The sequence below is a fragment of the Macaca fascicularis genome, chromosome 11 (genome assembly GCF_037993035.2).
Source record: "Macaca fascicularis isolate 582-1 chromosome 11, T2T-MFA8v1.1".
Lineage (NCBI taxonomy): Eukaryota > Metazoa > Chordata > Mammalia > Primates > Cercopithecidae > Macaca > Macaca fascicularis.
This window is the reverse complement of record NC_088385.1, coordinates 22757410-22781961: the sequence shown is the minus strand read 5'-3', so window position 1 is coordinate 22781961 and position 24552 is coordinate 22757410. Positions and strand designations below refer to the sequence as shown.

The 24552-nt window shown below is 37.3% G+C and overlaps 1 pseudogene; it reads left to right on the top strand.

Annotated features, from left to right (window-relative positions):
• The first annotated feature begins 16812 nt into the window (after window positions 1–16812).
• LOC123567770 (U7 small nuclear RNA) lies at window positions 16813–16856 on the top strand (annotated as a pseudogene).
• Window positions 16857–24552: the final 7696 nt, after the last annotated feature.

The following is a 24552-nucleotide window of genomic DNA, read 5'->3' as shown; positions in this document are numbered from 1 at the left end:
CTTTCTAAATTTTTAAGCATTGTCCCTAGCATGGCCAAGATTTTTCTTGGCATAGTAGAGGATATAATTAGTAATAATTTTTAATTAATGAATCTGCACTTAAAGAAAGGTGTCACACCTGGTTTGTTTCAATAATAAGTGATAACCATAATTAAATGTCTTCTCTGTCCTTAAAAAGAATAAAATATGTCTATTCTATGGAAGAATATCCTTTTATTCTAGCACATAACATTTTTTATCACCAACACTAATATTTTCTTTTTAATTCCTATGACATCAATGTCAATTTGGAACAATATAAAATAATATTTCTGATTTTCATGTCCTTTGTTCAACTTTAGGCTAATTTCTCTCATGTCATTAAATGACAAAATGATAATAGCACCTATCAGAACTCCCTGTTTCTATTTTATAAATATGACAATAAGCCCTACGGAATTGCAAATGTTAGTTGGTTATACTGTAATTTTGTTTTGCATTGTAATCATGCTTAAAAATGGATCTTAAACTAGGGTTTACAATTTTTTTCCTCTGGGCAGAAAGTGTCATAATAATATTTTCTCTAGTGAGTTTTGACCTATATTTTCATTATAAACATGGTTATATGTTACATTTAATTACTTGTCTCTTTTTTCCCTCTCTCTTTGCTCCACAAGACTTTAGCCTGGTAATCTCTATGGCTCATCTTTATATGCTATTCTGAATTAACTCTTAATTAATCAAAGTTGCCAAGTGAATGCTCTTTCATGTTATCTAGGCAATCGCTATCTGTGTTTCCACTTCATCAACTGAGGGGTTCTTCCAGAAGAGCTGGTAGAGTTAGAGTAATTCATTCACATTTCCGCACCATTATGTACAAATTCGGATAGATAAATACGAAACACAATATGCTTCTCACGAAATTTAACCTGTAACCTTGTCGTTATTACGCATGTTCTTACTGACTCACCTAGCTGTCCACAAAAAATAAAGTAGATGTCACTGAGGAGTTGCTGTCTCCTCTGTATACAGAGAGAGTTGCTGTGGATCTAGCTAAAGGATCCTACTTTTATTTCTACTTTGTTACTGTTTATAAATGAAGCTGATACAAAAATTAAGAAATAAATAAGGAAACTACATAAAAGTACTACTAAAATATATTTACTCTCAAAAAGCATATGCCTCTTTAATATTATAATGGGGGACGTGAGAGTGGAAATAAAATATTCTGTGAGAGGAGGCTCCTCATCTGTTGGCTTTATTGCAGTTCCGCCAAAACATTCTTTTATGCCAGAAAAACATAGGATCATAGGCCATTTATTTCATGTAGACCAAGCCCTGTGCTGGGAATACAAACATGAATAATATATGGTCTCCGCTCTCACAAGACTCACTTTTTAATTAGGGAAACTGACTAAAGTACATAAAATATAACTACAGGACACTGTGATCATTGCTAGAGGCATACCATGGAGGAAGTGATTGTTAGAGTCAAGAAAGAACAGTCTGATAAAGAAATGAAGTGTTCTAAACTAAGAGGAAAGCATATGCAAAAATACAAGTGCATGTACGTAACAGCCTGATCTATCTGAGGAGGTGGCAGATAGTTTCCTATGGCCAGAGTGCTGCAAGCCTGTGACCAAGGGATGGAGAATATAAGGGAAGAAGACAGTGGGAGGAAGTTGCCAGCATGCAAACCCCATGCTGACCTCCAATTGATGATCTCATTATTTATTTCCTGTCCATCACCCCATTCCTGCATTCCCTTCTTTCCTTATTTACTCAGCTTAGATGCCGTGATCCATCATTATGATCACAGTTCACAAACACCTTCTGATCCTTTGTCTGTTTCTTCCTGTGCCACATTCCCAGAGCAAAATCCAAACCCTGGTTAACTACTCCCTTCTTCTTCATCCACAGCTACATCAGAGTAGCTGAGCTGGAGGAAAACAACACAAACACAATCTTTTTTTTTTTTTTTTTTTTTTTTTTTTTTTTTTTTTTTTTTAGACAGAGTCTTGCTCTGTCACCAGGCTGGAGTGCAGTGGCATGATCTTGGCTCACTGCAACCTCCACCTCCCGGGTTCAAGTGATTCTCCTTCCTCAGCCTCCTGAGTAGCTGGGACTACAGGCATGCGCCACCATGCCTGGCTAATATTTTGTATTTTAGTTGAGATGGGGTTTCACTCTATTGGCCAGGATGGTCTCGATCTCCTGACCTTGTGATCCTCCCGCCTCAGCCTCCCAAAGTGCTGGGATTACAGACATAAGCTACCATGTCCGGCCGCAAAGACAATCTTATTAGTACTATCATAATCGTGCAGACTCACCTGACGTTACATTTTTTATTATAAATCTCAGCAACACAATTACCTTTTTCTCATAGTTTGTTTTTCCCCTCAACAACCTATCTAATACCTTCCTTCTCTTAAAACATCCAACAGCTTTTTCTCATCCATCTCCCTTATTTCAATGAGAAAATAACAGGGATCAAAAGAAAAATTACACCATTTCCCGTCACTTGTTTATACCAGTCAGTTGTATCTCTGCCTATAATCTGAGTTGTCTCTTGTAAAACTAGACAAACAATAAGCGTTCCCCTCTACATCCACTTGTACACAGGATGCCATCCTCTCCTGCCTACAGTAGCTGAAACAATAGCTTATGAAACTAACCTATTTCCCTGTTCTCCTACATCAATCATTCCTTTCTACTAACTCCTTCCCATTAATTCAAACATGCTGTAATATGTCCCATATTTAAATTACTTTATTTTATGTGCCATTCCAGCTGCTACACCATTTTTATAATTTTTATTGTAGCAAAACTCCTTGGATATATTGCTCATATGAACTCTCTCTACTTTCTCACCTCTTGTTCTCTTTTTAATCTACTTTTATCAGATTTTTATCTCCACCACTCTACTGAAATTTCTTTTATCATGGTTTTTAACGGTCTCCATTTTACCAAGTAAATAAGCAACTCTCAATTTTCATCTTATTCAGCCTACTTAAAAAAAAAAAATCTTCCCTTCTAAAATCATATTCTTCATTGGACTTTGAGGACCCCCTCCTTCCCTGGTTTTTCCCGTACCTCACTGACCACTTTCTCATAGCCCTCTCTGTTGGTCCCTCCTCCCCTTCTGACCTTGGTGTCTCAAGGTTCTATCATTGGTCTTCTTCTGTAATGACACACTTCCTCTAGATATCTCATCTAGCTCCAGAACTTTGAACACAATCTATACAGTGAGTTTTATCTCCACTTGCATTAGTTATTTATTCCTGCATGGCAAATTACCCCCAATCTAGAGACATAAAACAATAGACATCTATTATCTTTGTTTCTGTGATTTAGGAGTCTGAGAACAGCTTAACTGAGTGTCCCCGGCTCAAGGTCTCCATAAAGTTACAGTCCTCTGAAGATTCCAAGGGCTGATGGTTCTGCGTCCAAGCTCACCCAGAGGGCTGCTGGCAGGACCTCGCACAGGGGCTATGCCACTGGGCTGCCTCACAACAGCTATTTTTAGCTACTCTCAGCTAAAAATTTTAAGAGAATGCTCAAGACATAAGCTACAGTCTCTGTGTACCCTAATCTCAGGGGTGATGTATCATTACTTCTACCATATTCTATTCATTAGAAGCAAGTAGTGAGTCCAGCCCACACTCAAGAAAAGCTGATTACTCAAGAACGTGACTATCAGGAGATGGGGATCAATGAGGACCATCCTAGAAACTGCTTATCACACCACCTCTCCCACCCTTGAGCTTGGCTTATAAATCCATTGGGCTTGAGCCTCATATAGGGCCCATGTGTAGTCTTCTGCCTGTCCATCTTCTGACTATGATGCTGTCTCTGGTCTAACGCACTGGAGCATGGCAGGGGTAGCAGTAGTGGCAAATGTTCTTAATCCATTGACCACCTCCTCTACTGCGGGCCCCAGGGTAGTTCCCCACTCCTTCTGTAGTCTCAACATTCCTCTAGGGGTATCTACATGTATCTCCTCTGAGGGATTTCAAGACCCTTGCTCTGTAATACTTAAACAGGCCCTTCTGATTGATGTCCTTGCCTCTGAGCAATGTGGCAAGGCCATGTTCTCCCAGGTCAGCCTGAAGCCATAGTGAATGAGGGAGAGAGGTTCCTGATGTGAAGAGAACTATTCTTACTTTGCTAGTGGTCCTTTTCGCTCCTCCCCATTGGTGGTGGCATACGGAAGGCAGTGATGGGGTCAACACTGAAAAAGATCACATTTGAGGAATGTATGATTACAACCTAAAAGAGCTGAAGAGAAGACATAGGTGGAAGATATGGTATTTTACATTTACATTATAAAATTCTAAAAAGTAAATTTAAAATGACCAGAAAATGAATTATTGTTAACATTTACCTGCATCCTCTGGGCAAGACTTGCATTTGTGATTATCACCAACAAAGCACAGTAACTTCAATAGGGTAATTGGAAACCAGTATTCATCCAAACTACAGAGGATAATGCAGGAACATGAATAATGATGCTCACATTAAATAAATGGTATGAGGAACCTTCAGACAGACGCAAGATTTATTTTGTTTCAATACGAGCAGGATCCTAAGAGCCATGGCATTTTGAGTGATAGCAGCATTGCTACTTTATTCTCATGGTAGATTGCTGTGAACTGAATGTTTATGCTCCCCACCCTCAAATTTATATATCAAAGACTTACATTTGAGCTTTCTGATGGTGTATTAGTCTGTTTTCATGCTGCTAATAAAGACATACCCAAAACTGCATAATTTATAAAGGAAAGAGGTTTAATTGACTCACAGTTCCACATGGTTGGGGAGGCTTCACAATCATGGCAGAAGGGAAAGGAGGAGCAAAGTCATGTCTTACATGGCGGCAGGCAAGAAAGCTTGTGTAGGGAAACTCGCCTTTATAAAACCATCAGATATCATGAGACTTATGCACTATCACAAGAATGGCACAGGAATACCCGCTCTCATGATTCAGTTACCTCCAGCTGGATCCCTCCCATGACATGTGGGAATTATGGGAGCTATAATTCAAGATGAGATTTGGGTGGAGACACAGCCAAACCATATCAGATGGTATTAGGGGTGGGGTCTTTGGGAGATCATTACATTTATATGAGGTCATGAAAGTGAGGCTGCTATGATGGGATTAGTGTCCTTAGTGCCATTATTGCAAAAGTAAGAGAGAACAGAGCTCAACTCAATCTCTCTCTCTCCCCTCTCTCACTCTCTCTCTCCATTCCCCCCATCTCTCCATCATGTATAGATACACCAAGAAGAGGCCATCTGCAAACCAGGAAGAAGGCCCACACCAAGGATCATGTTTACAACATAAATCTGTTTATATCACTCCTCTGCTAAAAAAAAGCAATAAATACATGAAATCAAACTTCACAATTGCTTCTTGCCACACATAGAATAAAATCTAAAGCCTAAAATACCTGACCTCCAGCTCTTCTAATACCTTCCTCCTTTCTCCTTTATAAGGTGTACAAAAAACACCACCTCCTCAAAGAGACCTTCCCTGATTACTCTCATCTAGTCTTTTTCAATCTGTCATTCTCTAGCTCTAAATTTTCTATATTTTCTTCATAACACATCACTATCTGAGTCAACGCTGTATCTTGTAAAGTGATTTTATTTTATTCTGGTCTGTCTCTCCTGTTAAAATGTAAGTTTAATTAGGACTGAGACTGTTTATCTATTCACCACTGTAATAACAGTACCTAGAAGAGTTCCTGGGACATAGTAAGCACTGAAAATATTTATTATATTTGATAAAGTAACTGTTTTATGGCATACCACAAAAGATGTGTGTTTATAGAGCTATGGAAACACACTGAGGAGTAATTAACACCAATGGTCATGGTCAAATGCAACCTGCACATGAATGCCAGATTAATACCCGACTTCCTCTTTTTCTTAATACTACACAAATGACAAGCATACTCAGATCACTCCCCTGTTTGGAAAATCTTAGAATCTTCACATTTATTATAGAATACATTTCAAACTCATTCACATAATATTCACAGTTATTCTCAGTCTTCCCCTACCTTATTCTCCCCAACTCTAAGTTTTCATCTCTAATTTTTTTGAGTCATTATAAAATTTCAGTCTTCTCATATTGTTTTGCCCATCTGAAAGATCTTCCATCGCCCGTCTTCCCCCACAAACTTGTTTCTACGTATAGAAGTCCACATCCTTTAAAGTGATGCCCAAGCTTTCTGCTGCTCTGTTGCACATTCCCAACTACTCCCAGAGCTTGCTTGTCCTCCTCCTGTGTTCTCAGCAACTGTGCTTATTTTTTATTTGCATCACGCATTTGGCACTTAGCATTTTCTTTAGTGAATTATTAGTTACTTTTTATGTTTCATGACATTTCTGCTCAACTAAGTGTAGATTAGCTGAAAAGGACAAATACTTAAATCGTTTGTGACAGTCACAAAATTAGGACTAGAGTAAATGTCCAATAAATTAGCATTGGTTGACTAATAAGTGGACACAAATACTGCAAGTAAATGACTGATATTATACTGGGGAATAATATGTAAATGACTGATATTATACTGGGGAATAAGCTCATCTACTAAGGACTATTTTGAGTCAAGTTAACATATTTTAGGAAGAGTGAGCTTAAATTGGAAATTTACTTGAAATAAAAAGACTAAGACTCAAAGGATTTTTCTTCAAATAAATAATATAAAAACATAATATTGATAGTAAATTACAGAGAAAATGAAGATCTGTTTTTCCCAAACATAGGAATGGATCTGTAAATTTTTCTGGGAAGTTGTTCACCACACTATGAAAACTTGCTCATCAATTCTTTTTCTTCCTGTCTTTAATTTTTAGAGTAAGTCCGAAACATCAAGATGTTGATCCTCAGTCAACAGAAAAGTCTTCATTCCCTGATTCTGCATGCTTTTTGAACTTTGAGGAAGGCATAGAGTACTCCTTTGCATTTGCGGGTTGTGTTTCCACACCAAGTGCCCCTGAGATGGCTCTAAAGAGAGTCCTGAGAAGAGCTTCCCCAGAATGACAGCAGATGTGACACTCATGTGTTTCTCTGATGTTCATTCTCTTGAACTTGATTTAATTTACTCTATTAACTCTTTCTAAAAGAAGAACAGTGTTCTTGGCTCAAAATATTATTTTGTTTTATTTTGCATAAATTTGCATAATGAGGCACTAACTCAAAATATGGATAACAAAATCAAGTAAATGCATTAGTCAACCTACAGTAATTGTATTCAAGTTCAACATGGGTGGAATTATACACGTAAAATGCCTACAACTTTCAAATTAATCACAACCTCTATTGAGAAGAGGCAAGAGCGGTGCTGAAGAGCACTACTTAGCAAAGCTGTGAAGAGAGCCCTGGAGCTATTCTGTTTTTGCTAAATAACTCCACAGAAGACTGGGAGGGGCCCTGTTTTCCTACCAGTGCTATGAGCTATGCTCACACAGCTCAAACTTTATCCCTCCTGTGAACGTATCTGAATAATCTCTGTATTTTTAGGACCCAGCATGGTTTCCACAACACAGTCAGATGATCTCTCCTTTCATTTGAAATTATTCAGTTTTTCCCTAATTCATAAACTAGTTTTTCTGAAAGTGTAGTCTACTGATCACCTCCATCAGAATTATCTGCAACTTCTACACCAGCACTCTGAGGATAAGATCTACAACTTTAATTTTAAACAAGCTTCCTGGGTATTTCTCATTGACATGGAAATGTTTGAGACCCATTCCTACATAAGCACACACATATAGATCACATAACACACATTTCTCATTCTGAGAGAAAAATACACTAAGCAGAGGTCAGAAAGTAAGATTTGTTTTTCCTTTTTTTATTCTCAATTTAGGATTTTTCAGTTAGTCTTTTGTATCAGTTTCTAAAAGGAATGATTATCCACCCTGGGGGAGACCTATTTCCTAGGTAAATAATGAAAAATGGTAACACCTTTTTAAAAATCTGCTTTGCATTTGCTATTCATTGGCAAATTTGTCCTATGACGAATTAGAACCCATCATGTTCCATAAAATTCTTCTTCACGCCCATCTGGAAATGTAACATGTTTGAGCCACATAATTTCTCCAATCAAGGGCCTTACCATTTGGAGATGATTGAGAGTACACAAAGGAGAAAATCCTACAAAGTCAAATATTTTCAGGCTGTAGAAATTAATACTTGAGATCACAGTTTAACCAAATACTTTCATTAAATACAGTAAAGGGCACCGACATTTTCCAGTACTCTTTGTCATGAACAAATTTTTCAAGTCCAGTTGTCCTTGATGTTGCTGGGGGTTTTTTATAGCCCTTCTGTAGAGACTTTCTTTCCAGTGCTGGAATGGTTTATGAGAAGAGCTGGTTGTAAAGGTCTGTCTCAAATAAGTAATTTCCATGTGGGCAGATGTTGTGCTGGTTTTCTGCCTGCTTTGCTGTCAGTCATTAAAATATCTAAAATCAGCAATTTTTTGACAAATATCAAGTAATTAAATGATTATAGCTCTAGCTAACTTTTCAAAAAAAAATTAATAAAGGCCCTGTCAAGTGGATAAGTTCATGTAGTCTCCTTTCTTAATTGCCCAGAAGTGCTTCTAATAACGTGAAAGCTTTTGCTGAAAGAAGAGCTCTTAATGATGAAATGTAGAATGCTTTAAACAAGTATCATCTAAATTAGAAAATAAAAACATCAAGTTCATTAAAAGAAGTATACTACCCAAAGATTTGGGGCCAGGAAGAAATCAACAGGCTATTCAGTGGTTTCTGAGGACAAAAAAAAAAAAAAAAAAGAAGTCCTTTGTATTCAAAAACAGTACACATGACTGCTCCTTTGTGCCCTTTGAGTTTGTTTGCCTGTAATTGTGATCAGTTCATATTAATTTATCCACACTCTCTCCCTTGTTTCCCCTTACTTGTGGTTCAGGGCTTTATAGACCATTGCCAAAATGAGAAAAGAGTCATGTTTGAGCCTTAAAGATTGCATTCCATATCATAATCATCATCATCATCATTATCATCACCATTATCATCATCACAGAATATTGAAAAACAAGTAACAAGAGCATTAAATATATTTTTGGAAAAAAATATAGTTTCTAACTCTTTAATCAATGCAATAACAATAATGGCTAATATTTATTCAGTGCCAAGAAATGTTCTAAGACTTTAATCCTCAAAACAATTTAGTGAATTAAGTAATATTATTATACCTATGTTAAAGAAGAAAACTGAGGTACAAAGAAGTTAAATATTTTGCTAAGGTCATATGGCTGGTAAATACTACAGTCAGGACTCAAAAGTAGGCAGGCTAGCTTCAAAGTCCATACTCTTTACCACTGTTCAATGGTGGTATGAAGCAAATTAAATTGGTACAATAGTATGGACTTGAGAGCTTATTATCAGACCTCTAAACTGAGCTTACCAGTCATGAGTAAGTCTTACATAACAATTTAGATGTATACTCAAAGGTCTTCATAAAATCAAAGCAGAATCATTTTTATCTGATATAAAATATGCCCTAGAGTTGCAGAAAGGTCTAATTTATAAGACTAATGTAAGACATCAACTAAATGAGTATTATATTTATTATATTGATCAAAATTAGCTGTAATACAGTTATAGGAGTCTACTGTAAGAGCCCAAGTAAAAGATAATATGGTATAACCAAGAGCAAAGATAGTAGGGATAAAGTGGAGAAGAGGCATAAGAAAGGTATTAAATAGAATGTGTAAATAAGACTTGTGAATTGATTAGATATTTGGAGTAAGAATGAGTTCTGGTAGTTACAGTCTCTGCGATGAAGAATAGAAAAAGGAGGTATGCATATGGGTCTAGGTCAAATGGGGAGACAGAAATCACATAGTACTTTAAACAAAGAAATGTTAACACATAAATAATGGATAACTTACTACTTTGAAGACAACAGAAATGGTAGATATCAGTAGCAGCCACTACCTCTGGGGCTTGGACAAAACACCTGAAGAAGCAACAAATCTGAAAGAGACCTCTATCTCCCACCAAAGTTGAATTCCAGACCTTGTCTTAGAAAGGCAGCCATGGCCCAGTAATGATAAAGTATTTTGCTAGCATCCCACACCAGCAGAACACATTAGGATTTCAATGACTGGGATGCTGGAGGGAACCACACATGAGAGGTGCCGGGATGCAGAAACCACTGGAAAGCTACTCTTGGGGTACTGAGGAAAGCGGCTCACAGGTAAGTGTCATACACTGCTGGCTGCTGGCCATGGTGTGCTGCTGGAGCCTATAGAGAGGAGCGCATGAACCAGGAAGAGAAACCTCTCCTTCCTGTAGTGCCCTTCAATACTCACTACTGACAAAGCTTAACATCATGCCAGCTGACAAGGGAGAAATGTTGACAGGGTCTAGCTGTCAACATTATCACAGAGAAGGCAATAAAGAGAAGAACTGGAGCTGAGAAGCAATCAACTGAAAACTGGCACAGCATGTGCAGGAACCATGTGAATTCTATTATAGACCTTTTGAGTTTGAGATGCCTTTTTTAATACCCATATTGGATTAATGGGTCTTGAAATCTAGGGAACAGCTTGAACTGAAGGTACAGATTTTTAGACTATCAACAGATAAGTGGCAGGTAGATCCTTCGACATGGATGAAAATGGGTTTTTGAAAAGAAAAAAATGCCAAGGGCACAAGGAAAACAGCACATATCAAAAGCAGGCATAGAAAAAAGAGCCTACAAAGGAAACCAGTAAATAAATCACAAGAACAGATTTATGGTTAAAATGTGTGATGCAAAAGAGTTGAATGACTTAAAGTGTTATGTAAAAGAAAAACTGAAAATTTTCATTAGATTTGACAAGAGGTAAATTTAGTAAAAGAACTTTCATGTACAGGTAATAATGAAACCAAACTGTAATAGGTCATGAATAGTGAGGAAATAGAGAAGGAAAACATATATATTTTTTTTCACTAGGGTGGTAATTCAAAGAGAATGAAGTGTGCATGGAGACGTTGTTTTGTTTGTCTGCTTTGGTATGAGAGAGAGAGAAAAAAATGAAAAAATGGTAATGTGAAAGAAGTTTGAGCATGCAAAAGAATCCAATGCAAATCAGGAGATCCAGGAAAGACAGGAGACAATTGATGAAATGGGTACTGCAAAAGGGAGCACCTAGATTAAGGGAATCAGACTCAAACAGGAGTAAAACCATCTCTTCTATGGAAAGTTTTCAATTAGTGAACACAAATAAATGGCAGAACTTGCATCCACTCTAAAATAAACTTACTATACCACCCAACTCACATACAATACATTCATTGAATTTTGAAGCTTGAAAAGAACCCAGAGCTTCTCAAATGCTTATCCACAAACCAGTAATGTCAGAATGGCATGAAGGAAGTTCTCTTTCTAAGGATGCCTTGGGAGCTAATATAAAAGACAGGGGGTGGAGTGGGTGCGGTGGCTTATGCCTGTAATCCCAACACTGAGAGGCTGACGGGGGCAGATCACGAGGTCAGGAAATCGAGACCGTCCTGGCTAACATGGTGAAACCCCAGTCTCTACTAAAAACACAAAAAATTAGCCAGGCATGGTGGCGCACACCTATAGTCCCAGCTACTTGGGAGGCTGAGGCAGGAGAATGGCCTGAACCCGGGAGGTGGAGCTTGCAGTGAGCCGAGATGGTGCCACTGCACTCCAGCCTGGTGACAGAGCAAGACTCCATCTCGAATGAATGAATGAATGAATGAATGAATGAATGACAGGGGGATCCTAGCAACCTACTTCAACCAAAGCAGACTCCTCTTTTCCTATTTGACATGTTCTGTTTCCTTTCCCTATTTCATTCAAAGAAGAATTCAGCTATAACACCATGTGAAAGTTATGTTTAGTCCAGCCCATTTATTTTACGGATGAGGAATCGGGAGACTAGGGAGGAGAAGTAACTTGTCCAAAATTCAAGGGCTACTCTAACACTAGAACATAGGTCTTGGTTTGTTACCAGTAAGAATCTAATTAATTTATCACTTCCCTAAATTTAAACATTTATGCCACTTGCAATTTTAGTCCAAATAATTTTGACCTCAAACCTCACCCCTCTCCTGACATGGTGACATCCTGCACCATAATTCAAGAATAATCAAGACATCATATGTCTGTGCCCTTTTACAGACACACATTCAGAAATAACTATTCTAATGACATTTCTAGACTCATAAATAAGAAATGTACCCAAGGAACTGATTGCGGTCTTCTGCCGTATCAATTTCCCAACTATTCAAGTCATATTATTTTCTATTTCTTTTGCAAAGAATAAAAAGTCCACCACAGTCTCCCTTGAAAAATAATCTTCAAAATTATTTTCTTCTAACTTTCACCACAAGCAAACAAATGAAACAATATAGAAACTTTCCAGAATGGTGCAGCTACTATAGAAAGCATTATGAACGTTCCTCGGATTAAAAATAGAACTACCTACTACATTATCCAGCAGTCCTCCTTCAGAGTATTTACCCAAAATAATTGAAATCAAGATCTCAAAGAGATATTTGCACTCCCATGTTCATTGCTATTTACAATAGCCAAGACATGGAAACAACCTAAATGCACATTAACAGATGAAAATAAAGAAAACGTGGCATATGCATACAATGGAATATTATTCAGCATTAAGGAAGCGGATCACGAGGTCAGGAGATCGAGACTATCCTGGCTAATACGGTGAAACCCCGTCTCTACTAAAAAATACAAAAAACTAGCCGGGTGAGGTGGCGGGCGCCTGTAGTCCCAGCTACTCGGGAGGCTGAGGCAGGAGAATGGTGTGAACCCGGGAGGCGGAGCTTGCAGTGAGCTGAGATCCGGCCACTGCACTCCAGCCTGGGAGACAGAGCGAGACTCCGTCTCCAAAAAAAAAAAAAAAAAAAAAAGAAGGAAATCTTGCAATATGCAACAACATGGATGTATTTTGAGGACATTATGCTACGTGAGATAAGTCAGTCATAGAAGGACAAATATTGCATGCTGCTATTTATCAGAGGTATCTAAAACAGTGAAGCTTATAGAGGCAACGAGTAGAATGCTAGTTGCCAAGGGCTAGGAAGCAGAAAATAGAGAGTTGCTAATCAAACATCAAAATAGATATAAACTTTCGGTTATGCAAGATGAATACATTCTAGAGATCTGCCATACCACATAGTGCCCATAGTTAATAATACTTTCTTGTACACTTAAAAATCTGTGAAGAGGGTAAAGCTCATGTTAAGTGTTCTTATCACAATAAAATAAAATACAGCAAAAAAATTTAATTAAAAATAAAAATATAAAAACTCTTATGGTCAAACTTTAGGATTTAAGGAGAGGACTAGTGGAATCACCTTAGGAGAATTTTACAAAATATACATCCCCATGCTCTGACCAATATATGCTGATGGGTTATTAGAGCCTGGTGAGGAGAGTAGGGAAAATGGATACGAGAATAGGAATTATGAAATTTAAAACTCTCTTCAGATAATGTTATGTTTCCCTAGCAATTGATTCAACTGAACATCTTATTTCTCAGTCCTCTTGTTTATTCTTCCATGAAGATAAAAGGAAATTTTACACATTATTGTTAATTATTCACTTTCTGTGTCACTAACTGGTAAAACAATGTGAAAAGCACATTATGATAAAATAGAAAAAAGTCATCCAAGTCCAACAATGAACAACTGCTGTGAGATGATCTAAGATTATCCTGCCCAGTCTGATTCTAATAGGAAAAGGAGGTATAAATGACAGATTGGAAATCTATCATACAAAAAGGAAATGTTTGTGAACTGGAACTTGGATTAAGGGAGTTGTTTTTGACTGTTTCATTTTGTTGAGATCAGTATGTTGCTCTGCTATCCAAACGACACAGAGGTAGAAAAGCAGTTGCCTAGTGAGAAGATTCCAGGGAACTGCAAGACCTTCAGAAATTTCCAGAGCCCATATCAAACCTGGACAGGCTCTACAACCACATGCTACTAATTGTAGCCACTCATGACTTAACCTGCTAAGTGGCTTTCCATGCTGTTGTAAAAGGGAAACAAAAACAGTTTTCAAACATAAACATTTGTTTCTCAGTTCATTGCCCAGGCTCACGTTCCCAGAGTACATGCTTTCTTGCTTCTTTGACATCACTCCCACCCAACCCAACAACTGTCATAATAAGCATGGCAGCTGCGGCAAAGTAGGACCACTATGAAATTAACACTGGAATGAGTCCCTAGGGGAGGACTGGAGGAGAACAGGATCTACGTGGGAGATGGCACACTTGGATGAAGATAGTTCATCATGAAAATTTCATGATGGAGTCAGTCAGGAGTGGCAGACCTTAAAGGGAGGGCATACATCTCAGAAAAAGTACAAGGTTATTTATGGAGTGCGGAAGAGACATTATGAGAAATTCTATTTAAATTTTGTATTATTCCTTTTTCATTTCTGTTTTCCCTGTATGTTTTAGAGTGAACAATATTTATTAATGTGGAAGCGCATTTTAACACATGCATATATGCTCATACGCATATACCGTGGGGTGTACAACTTTTAAATTCTTACCAAGATGAATTGAAAATTAAAAATTAAAAAAATGGACAGTATTGATTTAGAGATTATAACTTTTTTTTTTTTTTTTTTTTTTTTTTTTGAGACGGAGTCTCACTCTGTCGCCCAGGCTGGAGCGCAGTGGCCGGATCTCAGCTCACTGCAAGCTCCGTCTCCCGGGTTCACGCCATTCTCCTGCCTCAGCCTCCCGAGTAGCTGGGACTACAGGCGCCCGCCGCCTCGCCCGGCTAATTTTTTGTATTTTTTAGTAGAGACGGGGTTTCACCGGGTTAGCCAGGATGGTCTCAATCTCCTGACCTCGTGATCTGCCCGTCTCGGCCTCCCAAAGTGCTGGGATTACAGGCTTGAGCCACCGCGCCCGGCCAGATTATAACTCTTAAATCTTCCACACTTTAGCCTTTAATTTCTTAGGCCAACATAATAAATTACTCAGTTTTAATAAATTGACATCATCTATCACATAAAATTAGTGGTTTAAGTCCCCTGGTATTGGCTCTGTGGTTTTTTTGTATTAAATTTTAAAATACTTTTGGTTTACATTTATATAGGAGCTATAAGCCTAAGAAATTTATACCTAATGTTAGCTTTGTAAACATTTAAATCATACCATAATAAATATTTTGTTAATATTGTTGGTTCATGAGGATTTCTTTCCCGCAAAAGGAGTCTCAACTTCTAAGTTTGAAAACAATGCTCTCAATCCAGACATGAAGCTGAATTTTTCTGTATAATTTAAGGGGAAAATCAAAATTGCAATTTTAATGTAAAATCAACAGAAAGTCAATAATTTCAAAAAAGCGACTTGGAAATGCAAGGACATGAATTTTTAAAAATCTGAAGATGTCAAGAATAAAAAGTATGTGGAAACATAGATAACAATGGGATATGTTAGAAGTATAACATTCTGTAGTCAAAAGTGAGCAGTAACTTTCAAAAATTAATAACCTTGACTATACATAACCATCAGTTATGTGTAAGGTACTATGTGATATGTGAGAGTGAAAGTATATTGCTATTAAATTGATTATAGGAAACCAAATTTACCATCCTGCTGGTTCCTTCACTGAGTTAAATACATCTTTAATGTGCTCATTTTATATTTTCAATAATGTCATGTTTTAATATTTGAAAATTATATTTTGACAGTTTTTGAAAATTCCACCAAGAAGTGCATTCCACCAAATTTTCGAAATTCCACCAAGAAGACCCAGACATGTCTTTTCTTGACTCCCCAAGTGATTCCAGTGGTTATCAAAATTTCCCTTCTTAGGCTCTATTTTTCTGTTTGCTTTGCTTTTCTGTCTCTGGCTTTGTTTCCTTTCACAGTCCTTGTACAACTTTGGTTCTGATTCTGGTTTGCTTTCCCAGTTGGTGACAGCAATGAAGAGGAATACAATTTTCTTGTCTGCCCATTCTGTAATCTCTGTCATGTAAAGATCAAGATTTATTCTCTGACAAGTGAGGAATGATAGATCATCTTTTTAACGGTATCTTACTTGTTTGTGATTGGGTTTGTTTTGGTTTTTTGTCTGTCTCACTTTTGCAAGATAAAACAGCCTTTTGAGACCTGGGCTGTCTTCTCATCAATGGGTAATTTATTTTTCTCTTCCTTATCTCTCCTAAAAGTTCTATGAATTGGACTTTCTACAAAGAAGGAAGTTCTCAGAGCCTTGATGGAAAGGATTATACCAAGTGCTTCTACTCATTGATACTTCAAGCAACAGACTCATGTATATTCAAGAAGCAGCAGAAAACCAGATTTGAACTGATGAGAGAAACTGATTGTGATTATTTGTTTGGAAAATTTTAGGTATAGTTTTAAGTTTTATGAGAGAAGCATTGTCTCTTTCTTCTTGATACATTGCTATCCCTTCATTTATTAACACTCTTTAAATGATACGTTATTCTCACTAACCCCTCAGAATTCATAAACAAATAAAGTCTCTTTTCTTTTAATGGTTAATGTAGTTTTTGTGCAGAGGATTAATAAGAATCTGTCCTCCATTTTACAAGGATATAATTTGACAGAACAATTACACAACCAAATTTGTTGAATTTTCTGGAGTTTGATATATGAAAATATATGTAATTATTCTTATGTAATAAACCTACCATTTTTTAATAAGTGCTGTTATTTGTTTGTTGTACCAGTTTCTACAAAGCCCTCCTAAGAAATTTGTCCATTCTGTGACTAAGGGAATTTCTTCAGGCTAGAGAGAGAAATGATATCACATAAAGCCTTATATAAGTGTTACAGCTCTTTTAGAATTTGTCTGTCAGGTATTCCAATTTTTTTTTTTTTTTTTTTTTTTTTTTTTTTTACACCAGAAAACTCCTCACAGAAAAAGAAAAATCCTGGATCTTGAGGAAACAATGAAGAGCAAAGAATTAGTAAGCATTGGCAGTAAATAGAAAAGACTACTTTTTCTTCTTATTTATAAATAATGCATATGACTTTAAAGCAAAAGTTATAACATTGTCTTAAGGGATTTAGATGTATGTGATGTGATACACATGACACTTATGGCATAAAAATAGCAGCCTGGAGAGGAGGGCAAGTGAACCTGTGTAGTTGCAGGGTTCTACATCTTACAAAAAGCAATAAAATATTTATTCTAAATAGACTGCGAAAGTTAAGGACATATTATAAAATCACTAGGAAAATCACTAAACATAAATAATACAAAGAGGTATAGCTTAAAAGCCACAAAATACCTTATATACTGTCTCTGTCCATTTGTATTGCTATAAAGGAATATGTGAGGCTGGGCAATCTGTAAAGAAAAGTGGTTTATATTCAGCTCACATTTCTGCAGGCTGTACAAGAAGCATGGTGCTGGCACCTGCTTAACTTCCAGCAAGGTCCCCAACATGCATCCACTCAAGGCAGAAGGCCAAGGGGAGCTAGCCTGTATATTGATCATATGGCGAGAGAAAAGAAGCGAGAGGCGCAAGGTGCTACGTTCACTTTTAATAACCAGCTCTAGAAGGAACTTTTATAGAAACTAATAGAGTAAGAATTTATTATCAAGAGGATGGCACCAAGCTGTTAATAAGGGATCTGCCCCCATGACTCAGACACCTCCCATCAGGCCCCACCTCCAACACTGGGGATCAAATTTCAACATGAGACTTGGGAGGGGCCAAACAAACCTCATCTAAAACATAGCATACAGAGTTTTGGAAATATTTGAATAATTTTTTAAAAGGTAGGAGAGGAACAATAGTGGAATAAAAAGAACAGCAGCAAACAGAAGAAAAAAAATGCTATGGTAGACATGAATCCAATCATATCAGCAATCTGATTAAATATTAACTATGCAATTCAAATAGAAGGCAGAGGTTCTCAGAATGGATTAAAAAAGCAAGGACAAATATACGCTGCCCAAGAGAAACACAATTTATATATAAAGAAAGACATAAGTTGAAATAAAATGGATTAAAAATATATATACCAAGCAAAAAGAATAAGAAGGTTGAAGTGCCCATACTAATATCAGATAAGTTAGACTTCAAGGCAAATAGTATTATCAGAGTTAATAAAAATAATAAAGGAAGACATAAAATTATAAACATGTATGAATCTACTACCAGAGATTTGAAATATATGAGATATGAAAGCAGAAATTGGCAAAATTAAAGGGAGGATTATACAATTCTATAATCAAAGTTGGAGATGTTACCACCTCACCCACAGCAATTGATGAAAGAACCAGACACAATCTCAGTAAAAACGTAATCTGAAAAATACCATGGACCACCATGACATAATTAACAAAATCAGCAACTGCAGATTTCACATGATTTTCAAGTGTATATGTAGATGATATATTCATTGTATTAGTTTGTTCCCACACTGCTATAAAGAACTACCTGAGACTGGGTAATTTATAAGGAGAAGAGGTTTGATTGGCTCACAGTTCCACAGGCTGTATAGAAAGCAAGGCTGGGGAGGCCTCAGGAAATTTACCATCATGGCGGAAGGCAGAGGGGAAGCAGGCACATCTCACCATAACAGAGCAGGAGAGAGTAAGCAAAAGGGGAAGTGCCACACCCTTTTAAACAACCAGATCTCATGAGAACTCACTCACTATCATGAGAACAGCAAGGGGAAAATCCACCCCCATTATCCAATCAACTCCCACCAGGTCCCTCTTCCAGCATTGGGAATTACAATTTGATACGAGATTTGAGTGGGGACACAGAACCAAACCATATCTTTCACCAATATAGAGCATAGAACCATAAAACAGGTTTCAATAAATTTTAAAAAATCAAAATTCTACAGAGTATGCTCTCTGATTGCAATAGAATTAAGTTGGAAATCAACAATGAAAACATACATATTACTGCAATACCTCTGAGATTTTAGAGCAAGCAAAAATTTCTCAGAACTCAAAGACCACAAATAATTTAAAATTTTATAAATTGGGCTTCCTCAAAATTAAAAATTTTGCTCTTTGAAACACATCATTAAGAAAATGAAAACGCAAACTACTGGGCAAAATATTTTGCAACACATATGTATGGCAAAAAACTTTGATTCAGAATAGCTAAAGAACTCTCACAACTCAATGAGAAGACAAAAACCCAGTTTTAAAAGTGGGTAAAAGTTGTGAACACTTCACAAAAGAAGATACAAAGTATATGAAATATAAAGTACATGCAAAGATGCTCAACATCACTAATCATTAGAGATTTCATATTAAAATTACAGTAAGATACAAGTACACATTCATTAGAATGACTTTTTTTTTTTTTTTTGAGACGGAGTCTTGTTCTGTCCCCCAGGCTGGAGTACAGTGGCACAGTCTCGGCTCACTGTAACCTCTGCTTCCTGGGTTAAAGTGATTCTCCTGCCTCAGACTCCTGAGTAGCTGGGATTACAGGAGCCCGCCACCACTCTCAGCTAATTTTTGTATTTTTAGTAGAGACAGGGTTTCACCATCTTGGACAGGCTGGTCTTGAACTCCTGACATCGTGATCCTCCCACCTTAGCCTCCCCAAAGTGCTGGGATTACAGGCGTGAGCCACCATGCCCATCCAGAATGACTAAATTTTTAAAAATAAAAATAACCTTACGAAGCCTCAGTGAGATATGAAGCAACTAAAAATCTCATTCACTGCTTTGGGTTTGTATTAGTCTGTTCTCACATTGCTATAAAGAACTACCTGAGACTGGGTAATTTATGAAGAAAAGAGGTTGACTCACAATTCCTCAGGCTATACAAAAAGCATGACTAGGGAGTCATCAGGAAATTTACAATCATGGCAGAAGGCACAGGGGAAGCAGGCACATCTTACATGGCCAGAGAAAGAGGAAGATAAAGATGAGGGAGGTGCTGCACATTTTTAAACAACCAGATCTCGTGAGAACTCACTCATTATAATGAGAACAGCAATGGGGAGATCTGCCTCCATGATCCAATCCCTTCCCACCAGACCCTTCCTCCAATCCCCTGTGTATAGGGGATTACAATTCGACATGAGATTTGGGTGGGGACAGAAATTCAAACCATATCAGATTTTGTGGAACAGCATGGCCGCTTTGGAAAACAGTTTGACATTTCACAAAGAGTTAAACAGTTACCTGCCATACAACTTAGCTATTCTACTGCTAGGTATTTACACAAGAGAACCCAAACATAAAAAATTTGTACATGAATGCTCATAACAGCTGTATTTTTAACAGTTAAAATCTGGAAACAACCCAAATGGCCATCAACAGGTGAATGGATAAACAGAATGTGATACATCCATATCATGAAATACTAAACTATCGAGACACACAACAAGGATGAATATCAAAATTATTGTGCTTAGTGAGAGAAGCCAAGCAAAGAAGAAGAGTATATACTACATGACTGAATGTAAAAAACATTCCAGAAGATGCCATCTGCAGAGACAGGAAGTAGGTCAGTAGTTGCCTGAAGACAGACGAGAGACAGATTACAAAGAGGAAGAGAAAACTTTTGGCTGTGCTGAAAATGTTTTGTATCTGGATTTTAGAGATGATTTCATGGCTGTATACACACGTCAATGACATTGACATTGCCAGTGTCACTCGATCAAATTACACATTTTAAACATAGGCATTTTATGCACGCTGGACTTAATACCTGGGTGATGCGTTGACAGGTGTAGCAAACCACCATGGCACATGTTTACCTAGGTAACAAACCTGCACATCATGCACATGTATCCCAAGACTTAAAATAAACCTCTGAATTTATTATACTTCAATAGAGATATAGGAAAATTTTAAAATAATTCAGTGTTGAGAGAGCAACTATAGAAAAAATAAGATGAGCCATGGGTTGATACTTTATTGAAGCTGGGAAACAAGTGCAAGGGTATTTATTACAGGCTCATCTTTACTTCTGCATATGCTTAAAATGTTGCTAATAAAATGTTTCTAAACTTCTGTAGAGAGCCTATGCAAAATACAATCTTGGTTTCTTAAGACATCTGCAGAATTTTCTGGTCTTGGTAGTTGCTCAGCACTCTAATCTCTGTATTTGCTGACCATATTATAAGGTGACATAAACTAAGTATATTAGTTTATACTCTTGCTATACATTTGTAAATGAACCAGGCCAAAGACCAGGGTTTTTTTTTTTTTTTTTTTTTGGAGATCAAGAATTATTTTTGGAGATTATTTATGATTTTAATGTGGGACTGCTAAGGAAAAAAATATCCAAAATTTGGAAAAAGGCAAAAGGATGACTACATTTTCTTTCAAGTCATGCACGCACACATGTGTAGCACACACATTCAAAGATTATTTAATTCTCTAAATTATTTGCCTCTGTTTGGTTTACAATTTACTATTGATTAGGGTATTTTACCACTCAATCAGGGTAGATGTTAACTTGTAGAAAAACTTATGTTGGTGTACAGGAATGCTTGTGATTTTTGCACATTGATTTTGTATCCTGAGACTTTGCTGAAGTTGTTTATCAGTTGAAGAAGCTTTCGGACTGAGACAATGGGGTTTTCTAGATACAGGATCATGTCATCTGCAAACAGAGACAGTTTTGACTTTCTCTCTTCGTATTTGAATACCCTTTATTTCTTTCTCTTGTCTAATTGTCCTGGCCAGAACTTTCAATACTATGTTGAATAGGACTGGTGAGAGAGGGCATCCTTGTCTTATGCCGGTTTTCAAAGGGAATTCTTCCACCTTTTGCCCATCCAGTGTGATATTGGCTATGGGTTTGTCATAAAAGCTCTTATTACTTTGAGGTGTGTTCCATCAACACCCAGTTTATTGAGAGTTTTTAACATGAAGGGATGTTGACATTTATCAAAGGCCTTTCCTGCCTCTATTGAGATAATCATGTGGGTTTTGTCCTTAGTTCTGTTTATGTGATGAATTAAGTTTACTGATTTGCATATGTTGAGCCAGACTTTCATCCCTGGAATGAAATCGACTTGATCCTGGCAGATAAGCTTTTGGATGTGCTGCTGAATTCGGTTTGCCATTATTTTATTGAGGATTTTTGCATCAATGTTCATCAGGGATATTGACCTGAAGTTTTTTTGTTGTTTCTCTCCCAGGTTTTAGTATCAGGATGATGCTGGCCTCATAAAATGAGTTAGGGAGAAGTCCTTACTTTTTCAATATACCCAAAGGAAAATAAATCATTCTTTTATAAAGATACATGCATGCATATGTTCATTGCAGCACTATTCACAATAGCAAAGACATGGAATCAACCCAAATGCCCCTCAATGATAGACTGGATAAAGAAAATATACGACATATACACCATGGAATACTATGCAGCCATAAAATGGAACGAGATCATGCCCTTTGCATGGACATAGATGGAGCGCAAAGCCATCACCCTCAGCAAACTAACACAGGAACACAAAATCAAGCACCACGTGTTCTCACTTATAAGTGGGAGCTGAACATTGAGAACACATGGACACAGGAAGGGGAACAACATATACTAGAGCCTGTTGGGGGGCCAAGGGAGGGAGAGCATCAGAATACATAGCTAATGTATGCGGGGCTTAATACCTAGGTGACGGGTTGATAGGTACAACAAACCATCATGGCACACGTTTACCTATGTTACCAACCTGCACGTTCTGCACTTGTATCCTGGAACTTAATTTTTTTAAGAAAACTTATAATAATACAAATAATTCTTGGCAAATAACAATGAAAATAAATTTTGCCTCCTAGAGATTAGTAGAGATGTTATTACAGTAAATCCAAATGACTCCTGTCAGGTAAAAAAAAAAAAAGATACTCCCAATATTATATTTAATTGCTCTAGAAGACATTGACTAGATTGTCCCTAACTTAGCAATCTTTCATTCAATTTTTTCAGTGACTACACTTGTTCTCTACTATACTCCTTTGAACCAGATTTATCACACTTAGGGCTAATTAAAAAGGTAAATCTTTAATGTGCTCACTTAAAAAAGAAATTGTGTAGAAATACCGAAATCCTGTATTAGTATCAGGCACACTATCTCTCCTTAAGGATCGAGTGGAGACATAAAGGGGCAAAGGCAAAATCAAACCACACTTTATTGATATTGGCACAGCCTGAAACCCCAGTGTGGAGCTCTATGTTAACGGTTCAAGAACTAAAGAGTGATTTCTCCTTCTTCCTAGCCCCAAAGCTAAATTTTATTACCAAGCAGCTACCCCAGATTTTTTAAATGAAGAGAGTAAGGTGGGTGGTCAGACTGCCCTATGGATCAGCCTGCCTGCCACTCGGAAGAAAGAGAGAAGAAAGGGTCATATCCATAGGCAACCTTTTAACCAATATTAACCCTTTGGCAAATGTGGCCTAATCAGCATCCTGAAATTTGATAAATCAAATTAGCCACAAAATTCTTTTTATTGTGGTAGCAAGGATTAGGAGAGGGGCTGGGCCTTGAGTTAGCTAATCCCCTAGATAGATGCCTACCTTCTATAGTAAAACGGATGTGAAAATAACGTGGGATGGGTTACAATCTAGTTGGAGAGGTCAGACTTTGGACATTAAGTAGTGTTAAACTAAATTTGGCCTGAGGATGTGAGTCCCTTCCAACTAACTGCAGCCTCACTTAGCACATAAACTAACAGAAAACCTAATTTAGGAGAACTCCTGTAACAATACCCGAGTCTCAGCCAGTGACTAACAGCTGAGCTTCAGTTCATTGCAGGTGGACAACTGATCAGACCTTGTTCAAAAAGGCAAACACCGAGTTGCAACCAAAAGAGCTATCTCTGCATCTTACTTCCTCTTCTGTTCATTAATGCTGCCTGACCACGTTGTGGGCTGGAGTTCTCCAAACTTGTTCTGGTTTTAAGGGTAGTAGGTTCAAGAATTATTCTTTGCTCAATGAAGCTCTGATAAATTTAACTTGATGAAAGTTTTTCTTTTAACAATAGTAAGAGAAGAGCTATTAATACAGATGTTCTAGGGTAAAGGAAGGAAATGTTACTATAGACTGGGGTGTTGTAAATGAACTTTGATGGGTGAAATGCAAGATTTTTTTTTTTGGAAAGAAGCAGTGACAGGAAAATCCAGGAACGCTTTGGGATTCTAGGAAGTGGGAGAGTACAAGTTCTATCCTGAGATACCAATTCTAATTCTTAAGAAAGAAGAGAGACTTTAATACAAATTCATGCATATTTAAAGAAAATATAAAAAGATGATGAGGGGGAGGGGAGAGTCAATGCAGCAGGACCAGAGGCGCAATGCTAAGTTCTAACACACACTGACATCATTGCAATACCCTGGAATAAAGGAAGCCCTAGCTTCCAGCAGTCAGGACTTCTCTCTCTGCAAGCATAGCCTCAAAGCACCTCTGAGGGATGGCTCCCAAGACATTTCATTGCTTGAAGTTTAGCAAGTTTGAATTACCCTCTAGCCATCAACATTAACTTCAGAGGTACTCATTGTTAATCTCCTTCTAAAATAAATTGGATTGGATGAAAGAAAATAAATGGTGGAAGAAGGATGTGTTTGGTTGGG